This window comes from Lissotriton vulgaris, chromosome 10, assembly GCF_964263255.1.
Source record: "Lissotriton vulgaris chromosome 10, aLisVul1.2, whole genome shotgun sequence".
NCBI lineage: Eukaryota > Metazoa > Chordata > Amphibia > Caudata > Salamandridae > Lissotriton > Lissotriton vulgaris.
In genome coordinates this window covers 1,085,450,961-1,085,463,002 of record NC_141698.1, presented here as the reverse complement: position 1 = coordinate 1,085,463,002, position 12,042 = coordinate 1,085,450,961, and positions in this window count along the sequence as shown.

Below are 12,042 nucleotides of genomic sequence, written 5' to 3'. Positions count from 1 at the left end.
TGTTTTAAGTTGCATGGATAAAGGCTTATCACAGACGACAATAGCGGGAAAGTTAGCAGGGATATCTTTTTACAGCAAGTTATATCTTGGTTTTGATCCTGCCAAGGATGAGATTTTGAGTAGAATGCTGAAAGTTTGGGGGCGGGAACGAGGGGGAACATTGAGATAGACCATCACGTTTGAGTTACTACGGGAGTTAGTGGGGGTTTTGTCAGAGTGTTGTTACAACACAGTTGAGGTGTCAATATTTTGACTATGTATGATTTGGATATTATTTGGGGCATTCCGTGTCCCAGAATTGTTGGGGACGACACAACAAGTGCGATTGTCGTATGTGGAGGTGCGCTTGGACCAAGGACGAGTGGGACTTTAGCTGAGCTGCTCTAAGACAGACAAGGCGGGCAGGGGAAGATGGGTTTGGTTGAGCCAGAGTGGGTGCAGGGAGGTGTGCCGGGTGCGTGAATATCAAGACTATGTGTCATGACTGGGACGGCCTCTAGAAGGGATTTTTTGCCATGCGACAAGGGAACAATTTCAGCTACTGGCAGTATTGCGCAGGGTGCTACGCTAGGTGGGAGGGGAACCAGCCGATTTTGGTACACATTCCTTCTGCATTGGGGCGGCTACAGTGGCGGCGTGTTTGGGGTGGTCCTGGGGTAAAATTTGCCAGATCGCACGATGGAGGTCCAGATACTGTGAGAAATATGTGAGGAAATAGCTACAGGGGACGTGAGGGCTAGTGTACAGGGGAGAGGATTTGTTTACTGGGGGATAATCACAATTTTCTTTATACTGCAGGATGCATGAGACGACCAGGAACCAAGATGGTCACCTGGATTGTTGGACACTCTTTGTACATTGGGCAGCCAAGTATGCAGACCAGCAGGTGTATGGATACAACCTGGGTTTGAGGAGCAGCCACCACAAAGTTTTTTGGTGGGGAAAAGGGGGGATGCGTTGGAGGGCTTAATTGACATGGCTGACAAAGATGGTACCTCAGAGGGGCTTCCCAGATATGTTTGTGTTACACCTAGGAGAGAACGATCTAGTGCAATTGTCAGGACTGACACTGCTGCAACACATTCAGAGAGACTAGGAGGCGATAAAAAGGAATTTTGCTGGAACATGCTTACTATGGACTGAGTGTGTGACTCTGGGAGTATGGAGGGGGATGTCAGGCATACAGCCATTGAGAAAGCACGCAAGAAATTGAATAGTGCTATGAGCATTTTATGCCAGGCAAGAGACATACAGGTGATTGCCCATGTGGGGCTTAAGATGGAGGAGCCCGTCCTGTTCAGGGATGATGGGGTGCACACTTCGCATATGGGGAATGCATATTATGTGAAGGAAATGTGGGATGTGATTAGTACTTTACAGAACGAGTTCATTTGGTGTTGCAGGGAATACTGAGGAATGGCGAAAGGTGCACATGATTAATTTGGCTGGAGCAGATAACCGCCCTATAGGGGTTCCCTGGTAGGCGGCCCTTTGGAGGAGTGGTGAGTCACATATGGGCGTAGCCACCCCTTGGGGGGAAGGGTGCACAGGTGACTAATGGCGGGGCGCGGGATGCAATGAGCAATGGAAGAAATTCAAGAGAGGATGTTATGGAGGGCAAGTGAAGGTGAGAACGGGGCTATGGAGGAGGTTGCAGAGTGAAAGGGGAGGAGTGAAACAGGTGAGATGGTTTGACGATGGATGGGTAGAATGAGTGATGGTTATTGTTGGACTTGGCCCTTTTTGACTAAAGTTCCCTAAACTTTTTGCATTCCTTCTAGACCTTTTTCTGACATAATGTTGATGACTTAGATGCTTTGAGCACTTTGCCACTGCTGATCAGAATCAAAGTGCAAGTGCTCCCTGTATAAAGTGTGATGGTAATTGGTTGTCCATAATAGGTATGTTTGTCTTACTAGTAAAGTCCCTAGTAAAGTGCACTATATGTGCCAGGGCTGGTAATGCAAATGCTACTACTGGGCCTGCAGCACTAGTTGTGCCACCCACACAAGCAGCCATAAAAAGAGATCTCAGGCCTGCCACTGCAGTGTCTGCGCGCAGTTTGTTATCTGCCTTGTTGTCCTGACAATTGAACCCACTTGCCAGGCCTTACCATTCCCTGTTTATGCACATCAGACACCCCTATAGTAGGCCCAAGGTACCCCCCTGGGCAGGGTGTGGTGTATGTGAAAGGTAGGACATGTACTGAGGTGTGTACCATGTCCTGGCAGTAAAATACTGCCAAATTCGTTTTTCACTGTTGCAAGGCCATCTTGCCCGTAGGACAGAATGGGGAATGCTGTGTCACATGTTTCCAGCATATCTTCCCATAAGCATAAGATAGAGAGATGATGTTTAGGGTGCCTGAACTCGGAATTTAATAACATAACTTTTTGTGAAGATGGTTTTTAAATTATGTGTTTTTAGAAGTGGCCTGTTTCTTGTCTTAAACCATCCTATGTGCCTCTGCCTGGTTGTGTATTGACTGTCTGGGTTTGGATAGGACAGGGTCTGGAGAGTGTCCTGACCCCAGGGAGGAGTAGGTGAGACAGCAATAGGCTGGCCTGCATTTGATGTGGGGGGGAGGAGTAGCCCCTTGGATGTGAAGAGGGCTGTGTTGCTGCCTCAAAAGGATGTCTCCACCTCCTGCAGAGCGTCTGGGCCCCAGACCCTGACTATCAAAGGAAGAGGGTGTGCGCTGGCAGGAAGACACCCAGGTCTGGTTTGGACTGGGCTCAGAGCACAAAGACTCCAAAGGCATTTAGGGTTATAAATGTGAGAGCTGAAACCCTGGAACTCAAGACTGAACTCAAACCTGAAAAACTACTTTGTGCTCAAGAGGAACCTCTGCCAAACAAGAACAGATGAAGAGACTGAAGAGAAGGACTGCCCTTGCTGTGTGGCCTGAGGCTGGCCTGCAGTTTGCTGATTTGACTAAGGAGATGACAAGGGACTTTGCTGTGTGCTGTATCCCCCTGCTTGAAAGGACTTTGCGGTGTGCTGTGTCCTGAAGTAACTTGTCTCCAAGGGCCCGAGGAGAGCCGGTCCCCAGTTGTGGAAACGCAGGAACATAAAAGTTTCCAACCGTGTCTCAGCGACGCTTGGTGCATGGTGCTTTTGCATCCCTGAGACTGTTGTGTGGTCTGTGGTACTGTTAAGGAGGTGCCCTGTGACCGCATTGTCCCCGCAGCGTGAAACATCGTCCACGCTGCTGCATTGCTGTTTGTGGCCTGAGCCTTCATCGTAAAGGATTTCTGGAAGACTGCTGTGTGGTCTGTGGTACTGTTTACAAGGTGCCCCGTGATCGCATTGCCCCCACAACATGAAACATCGTCCACGCTGCTGCATTGCTGTTTGTGGCCCGAGCCGTCATCGTAACTGAGGCTGTGAGTAAGGCTCGCCACCACCGGGCCTAGTCATAATGTGCTAACGGATTTCTGGACACGAAGGAAGCTGCAAGGTGAAAGGGATAGTTATCGTTGTTCGCCAAGAGGAATCTGCCCAAGATCGTCAATGAAGGAGAAGGCAGCACTGTAAACCGGCCGGCTACAACATCGCCAGGCACCAGAGTTGCAACATCATCGGGTCAATCGAGCAGGACATCAAACGAGCGGGGAGAGAGAGAGCGAGGCAGCGCACTCCCCAGGTAAGGCTTGAACTCCAGTCAGGAGGCACGCAGGAGGAGTACAGGTGTTCTCCGCTCTCTCTCCTGCTGCACTGCGTTAGACACCCTGAGTACCCGAGCGGTCCATACTTGCCCAGCAGTACTGGGGCCGCCCCTTTAAATTCATGACCATTGTCTCTGTTGTTGGGGCCTAGTGGTGCCCGAGCTGATCACTCAGATTAGCTCACCGCATTATTCTTTCCATTACGAACTGCATTATTCTTGCATTACGAACTGCATTATTCTTGCACTATGAACTGCATTATTCCTGCATTTAGAACTGCATTATTCTTGCATTAAGAACCACATAATTCTAGCATTACGAACAGCTCATTAATACCGCAAGAACCTACAATTGATTTTTGGCCTAATAACCGGCCCACTGAAATATTACGAATACACATATGTTAGATTTCTATCATTTGGTTTCATCATCATATTTCTTTTGATAAAGATACCGCTCTTTTTATAAAATCAGTGTGGTGTCCATTGGTGGTGTTATCACTGTGTTACTGGGTGCGTGGTTGCAAATACTTTACACAATGCCTTGGAGATAAGCCTGGCTGCTTGTGCCAAGAGGTGATGGGGGAAAACATGGCGGCCGCGAGTTAGAGCGGCTCGCACAGAGGTGATGGTCTCTTCCCCATCGGGTTGGATGTAGGCGAAAAAAAAATCTATACCTTGCAGTTTGCATGCAGCTCTTATGACAGTTAATAGCTCACTGTTCTATATTATGATTTTAACTTATAAACTGCAAGTAACAAAAGGATCTCTCTGACAAAAGCAGTAACCCACTGACCTATTTACATTATATGCGCTCTGTGATCTGCATGCTACATTTTCTTTCTAGCAGGCACATTAACCCTCTGGGCTTCCTTACGATGAGTGAAAACTTCCTCTAGACAATACTCTGGTCTCTCTCCAACAAGAATATTAAACACCGGAGTTATTATGACATTTGTATTGTAGCTTCAAAATCACTGGAGGCAAGGAACAAGGCAGCAGGTGCTTTTAAAACCATAATATATGCGGAAACAGGGCACCCCCACCCGAAGTCAGCACCCGGTGTGGTGGCACCGGTCGTACCACCATAAAGCCGGCTATGGTGGGGTATATGGTGCTGTAGTGTCCCAGAGGATAACAACAGACAAGAACATTCATTATTTCACCATAATTTCTGATGTGAGGTTTTGAAGCGAAGTCTGCTGGTCCTGGTAAGCATATTGTTTGACCATTGCATGGATGTGTGTGTATATAAGTGAGCATGCATGTGTGTAGTTGTGTGTTGGTAGTGTGTACAAGTGTGGACAGCAATTTGTGTGTGCATGCACACATACCTGTAGTTATTTGCATGTTATATTTTGTATGTGAATGTGTGTGTAGTACAGCCCATCACTTATGCTTTCCTTTTTACAGTTTCGCCTCTCACACATTCAATTACTGTATCGCATCAACACCATCTCAGTTTCAAATGATATGAAAACAGACACTTTTTCTCCTCAAAAACCTGCTGCTATGGTGAGCCCATCAGAGAGTAGCAGAAGAGCATCTCTCAGGCATTAACCGGATCTGACTGGTTTGATAAAATGCACATAAGGACCAATGGGAATTAATTAATCAGGAGACAATCAGAACTTTGCACATCTTTTAGTTCTATTTCCAACTCAATATTGTCCACTTGGAAACTGTCCTTTGAACACTAGGGGGCATATTAATCAATACATGATTTGATTTTATTCAATACATGATGCAGCACTGAGCAGCACAACGCCTTGAAGCGCTGCATGACAGAGAAAGGGCATGAATGCTCCGTTTTAATGTGCATTCCTGCCTTTTTCTCAGCACTGGCATACAATCTGTTACCCACCGCCAGCGCATGGTGCAAGGTTGCCTGCATTGTAAGCAGGATTCTTTTTGTGCCCCTTGTTGTATTTTCCTTTTTCTATGTGTTCTCCTTGTTATGCCTCCCCTGGAGATCTACCTGATTGTGTGGTGCAAAGCAATGCAACTTCATGATAAATATAGCCCTAGGTTTATTTTTGTTTTGCAGTATGGATGAGAATATGCTGGGACCAGGACACCAGCACGTCAACGCTGACCCTTTTTACAAAAAGGTCTGTACTATTAACAAGTGTAAAGCCAAAAGGGCTGGGTTTAATGTGTTAAAACAAATACAAATAAAGACATGCATAACTGCTCAGTGTCTTTGGGCAACCTGATTCTTTCTGTGCCTCATACCCCCATGCCCTATTGGCCCTCTATTGCAGTGCATGGGCGCTTCACTGCACCATCCATTCAGCTACTCCTTGCTTGCTGCCTCAGGATAGATATGTTAGCGCCAGGACAAATAAAAGTTATCTATACTACTATTATAAAGGAAGAACTTTGAACCTTTGAGGCGGGTAAACTCGGGAACCACAGCGCCAATCCACACACCCGATACATCCTTGTGATCGTCAGGGTGTGCAGATGGACATAGGCTATATAAACTTAATAAATATACAGTATTTAAAAAATTTACCTAAAAAAAAAAGTAGTCCCTTGGAAGAAGCTCCGGCCGCGACGTGCGTGCTGACGTGAGGAGCACAGGGAGGAGCGGCGTCCAGGAGCGCGAGGAGGACCGGCGGACATGGCGCGGGGAGGAGCGGCTTACAGATGGTGAGGAGCGGCGGACAGGCAGGGAGGAGCAGCGGACAGGCGTGGAGGAGCGGTGAGCGGCGGATGAGGTTGGAGCGGTGAGCGGCGGAAAAATAAAGCAAAAATGATAATCATGAGCAAGAGGAAGCAAACGGAGCATTACAAAAGTGAGCCAAACGGTGCATTACAGGAGGAAAAAGTTACGTGTGCAGGTTACAAAAGCGTACATCGTGAGCAAGAGGAAGCAAACGGAGCATTACAAGAGTGAGCCAAACTGTGCATTACAGCAGGAAAAGGTTACGTGTGCAGGTTACAAAAGCGTAGAAAGTAAACATAGAGGTATAGGAGGAAAAAGTGACGTGTGCAGGTAGCAAGAGGAAGCAAACAGAGCATTACAAAAGTGAGCCAAACGGTGCATTACAGGAGGAAAAAGTTACGTGTGCAGGTTACAAAAGCATAGAAAGTAAACATAGAGGTATAGGAGGAAAAAGTGACATGTGCAGGTAGTAAGAGGAAGCAAACGGAGCATTACAAAAGTGAGCCAAATGGTGCATTACAGGAGGAAAAAGTTACGTGTGCAGGTTACAAAAGCGTAGAAAGTAAACAAAGAGGTATAGGAGGAAAAAGTGACGTGTGCAGGTTACAAAAGCATACAAAGTAAACATAGAGGTATAATACTGCAATATATGGAGGAAAGCTCCGGGGGACCCACGGACAACGTCGGGGCAGGCGGGGGCCCTGAAGCCTAATTGCTCCCGGACAAGGTCGGGACAGGATGCTAGTTAACATAATATAACATTTAAATGGTAAACACTCTTCAAGCAGGTAGAATAACAGACCCGATAGCAAATATCGGGCAGAGAGCAGGGAATATTTCTCTGATGTAATTTACAACGTGAATCGCATGGTCTTCAAGTTGTGTCTCAAGGGGCTAACCCAAACAAATCTATGGATAGGGGTCGGACCCAAACCCTTGTGTGTGTGTTTGCTTTTGATAATTATAACATGAGTTCTTGCAGATAGATAAAGCTCTCTGGAACAACACCTAAAAGGAATCAGTAAACATATCAATTCTGGAAGCCATTTTGTCCTAAATCTTAGTTTATATTTGCATGAAACTTGACAGAAAAGGGGCACACACATGCTAGCAGGAAGGTTTCAGTAGCTGTGGGCCCCATAGAGATCCTTCAGTAATCTACCCCCAAACAAGCTCATTGTTTTGGTGAGAACATACTAACTAGTTATCTAACATAGATTCTCTGGCTCTTCTCTCATCTAGCACTTGGAGACACGGTTCAGTGCATGAAAATAATCCAGTGTCCCCTTCTAATGGAGTAGAGTTTCTTTTTTGGCTTCTGGACCCCGGTTATATTATCTCAGCCTTGCACCAGACGAGCCGCATGCTAATGATTCTCTCCATTACTGTAGAGTGCTTAGTGTTAATCTAGTAGTGAATGTCCCAGGGTATGGTACCACAATATCATTGTCAGAATATCATCTGTCATAAATATTGTGCCCTACATTAATTTACAAAAATATAACACTATAACACTATTGTAGTTAATAATAGAAAATCTACCCCTAAGGGACAATATTTTTCTAACTTATTTTTAACCCAACTGTCGGGCCTCCTTCTTTCGCCCCACCCCCTACCCAGTGCTCTATAACTTTTCTTCCAGACAAGGTATCCATGCCAAATTTGCATCCTTTTTTCCAAGATCCTGGGGATTGTAAAGGTGCCCAGGGTTTGCAGATTTCCCTGGAGGGGACAAAGAAAATAGGCGAATACAGCAACATTTTGAGTTCTTTGAAAAAAAATAGGAAAAACATACTTCAGATAAAAGTGTATGTTTGTTTCCTAAAAATGGCATACACAAATGGTTTACTGTAATAATGTCACCATCTTCCCAGCTTTCAGTAACACGTAGAGCTGAATCAGAAAATTTTCCTAAGAGGTTTTTACCCATCCGCTATGCAATACTTTCCCTTCTGTTACTCTCACTGGAGTGGGAATAGTAATTTATACCTCTCCACTATCCAACACTTTCCGTACTCTTGCACTCACTGGAGTGGGAATAGAAATTTGTACCCCTCCGCTATCCAACACTTTCCCCACTGTTGCACTCACTGGGGTGGGAAATTGAAGTTTGAAGATAGTTTAATGTTTTAATTTATAATAGATTTTTTTATTAGATTTTGTTATTGGTATATATATATATATATATATATATATATATATATATATATATATATATATATATATATATATATATATATATATATATTATACATTTTTATATGATTTTAAAATTATAAAAAAAAATAATTAAATATTTATTAATTGTTTTCGAGTAAATATATGTGAATTATTATGTATGTGTGTTTAACTTTTTATAACTAAGCCTATTTACTATATTGTTTTAATGTATATTAAATCTACTTTGTTTTTATATTAATTTTATTATTCACCATATTTAATATTTATTATTTTATTATATATATATATATATATATATATATATATATATATATATATATATATATATATTTATATAGATAGATAGGTAGATAGATAGATAGATAGATAGATAGATAGATAGATAGATAGATAGATAGATAGATAGATAGATAGACAGACAGACAGCTAGATAGATAGATAGATAGATAGATAGATAGATAGATAGATAGATAGATAGTTAGATAGATAAATAGATAGATATAAAATTTGATATTTTGTACATGTGTATTTTTTACACCCATTTTTTTTCCCGATATTTTTGTACTTACCTGTTTAGTCAATATATTTGCACTGATATTTTTTACTTCTATATTTTTAACATTGATATTTTGTCAGTGAACCGAAGAAAACACAGTCTGGCATGTTCAGATTTTTTCGGATGCGGCAGGCGCCTTAGGTTTAGGACTGTTTTGGGATGGACATGTTTGCTCTTTAAGGTGTCCGGGACACTGATTGAGGCAGGGATGGAGCATCGCATTCTTGGAGTTTTTTCTGCTTTTGGTGGCATTGGCGGTGTGGGGTAATGAACTGCAGAATCGAACAGTGCTTTTCCATGTGGACAACATGACAGTGGTGGAACTGGTGAACAGGCAGAAGGTGAAGGATTTGGGAGTCTTGAGGCAGTTGCTAAGGTTTATGCTGAGGTGCTTGAGGTTGAATTAGTTTTTTGTGCTAAAGATGTACCAGGGGCTAGCAATGACATTGCGGATGCTCTGTCTCGTTCGCAGTGGCAGCGATTTCGAGGACTGGTGCCTGGAGCGGAGGAATGTAAGACAGAGCTGCCGGACGACATCTGGGCCTGGGGGGAGTAAGAGTGATAGGCCTGGACAAAGGTCTTTGGTGGAAGACAAGAAGGAGTTACAGGCTGGCCTGGTCCAAATTTGGGGATTTTATGGGTCAAACCATAGTTACACTGAGCATTATACTGCAAGAGGCTGAGCAGGGAATTTTGAGCGTTGTTTTACGTTGCAGGGATAAAGGCGTTTCACAGACGACAATAGCAGGAAAGATAGCAGGGATATCTTTTTACAGCAAGTTATAGCTCGGTTTTGATCCTGCCAAGGATGAGATTTTGATTAGAATGCTGAAAGTTTGGGGACGGGAATGAGGGGGAACATTGAGAGAGACCATCACGTTCGAATTGCTACGGGAGTTAATGGGGGTTTTGTCAGAGTGTTGCTACAACACAGTTGAGGTGTCAATATTTTGACTATGTATGATTTGGATACTATTTGGGGCATTCCGTGTCTCGGAATTGTTGGGGGCGACACATGCCTATGTCTATGGGCAAAGTAGCACTCTACAAATTTACCTCAACTCAACAAGTGCGATTGTCGTATGTGGAGGTGCGCTTGGACCAAGGACGAGTGGGACTTTAGCTGAGCTGCTCTAAGACAGACAAGGCGGTCAGGGGAAGATGGGTTTGGTTGAGCCAGAGTGGGTGCAGGGAGGTGTGCCAGGTGCGTGAATGTCAAGACTATGTGTCATGACCGGGACGGCCTCTAGAAGGGATTTTTTGCCATGCGTCAAGAAAACAATTAACAGCATTTCAGCTACTGGCAGTATTGCGCAGGGTGCTACGCTAGGTGGGAGGGGAACCAGCCGATTTTGGGACACATTCCTTCTGCATTGGGGCAGCTACAGTGGCGGCGTGTTTGGGGTTGGGCCCTGGGGCAAAATTTGTCAGAACGCACGATGGAGGTCCAGATGCTGTGAGAAATATGTGAGGAAATAGGGGACAAGAACTAGGGGTGGAGCTACAGGGGACGTGAGGGCTAGCGTACAGGGGAGAGGATTTGTTTACTGGGGATAATCACAATTTTCTTTATACTGCAGGATGCGTGAGAGGACCAGGAACCAAGACGGTTACCTGGATTGTTGGCAACTCTTTCGTACATTGGCAAGCCAAGTATGCAGACCAGCAGGTGTATGGATACAACCTGGGTTTGAGGAGCAGCCACCACAAAGTTTTTTGGTGGGGAAAAGGGGGGATGCGTTGGAGGGCTTAATTGACATGGCTGACAAAGATGGTACCTCACAGAGGCTTCCCAGATATGTTTGTGTTACACCTAGGAGAGAACGATCTAGTGCAATTGTCAGGACTGACACTGCTGCAACACATTCAGAGGGACTAGGAGGCGATAAAAAGGAATTTTGCTGGAACATGCTTACTATGGACTGAGTGTGTGACTCGTAGAGTATGGAGGGGGATGTTAGGCATGCAACCATTGACAAAGCACGCAAGAAATTGAATAGTGCTATGAGCATTTTATGCCAGGCAAGAGACATAAAGGTGATTGCCCATGTGGGGCTTAAGATGGAGGAGCCCGTCCTGTTCAGGGATAATGGGGTGCACAGTTCGCATATGGGGAAGGCATATTATGTGAAGGAAATGTGGGATGTGATTAGTACTTTACAGAACGAGTTCATTTGGTGTTGCAGGGAATACTGAGGAATGGAGAAAGGTGAATTGGCTGGAGCAGATAACCGCCCTATAGGGGTTCCCTGGTAGGCGGCCCTTTGGAGGAGTGGTGAGTCACATATGGGGGGAGCCACCCCTTGGGGTGAAGGGTGCACAGGTGACTAATGGCGGGGCGCGGGATGCAATGAGCAATGGAAGAAATTCAAGAGAGGATGTTATGGAGGGCAAGTGAAGGTGAGAACGGGGCTATGGAGGAGGTTGCAGAGTGAAAGGAGAGGAGTGAAACAGGTGAGATGGTTTGACAATGGATGGGTAGAATGAGTGATGGTTATTGTTGGACTTGGCCCTTTTTGACTAAAGTTCCCTAAACTTTTTGCATTCCTTCTAGACCTTTTTCTGACATAATGTTGCCAACTTAGATGCTTTGGGCACTTTGCCACTGCTGATCAGAATCAAAGTGCAAGTGCTCCCTGTATAAAGTGTGATGGAAATTGGTTGTCCATAATGGGTATGTTTGTCTTACTAGTAAAGTCCCTAGTAAAGTGCACTATATGTGCTAGGGCTGGTAATGTTATGTTAAGTTATGTTATATGGTCTTCTATAGCGCACGGCTGCCCCAGCAAAGGGGCGTCCCGGCGCTTTCCAGAAAGGAAGAGAGTACGCCACAACAGATGAAATGAAATGAAAATGATTTTTATAGAGCGCACATAGTTGCCCTGAGGCATTCAAGCGCTAAGACTAAGGGTGTTATCTGATGAGGCGTAGAGCTGAGGAGAGCATTACTTATTAAATAGGAATGTT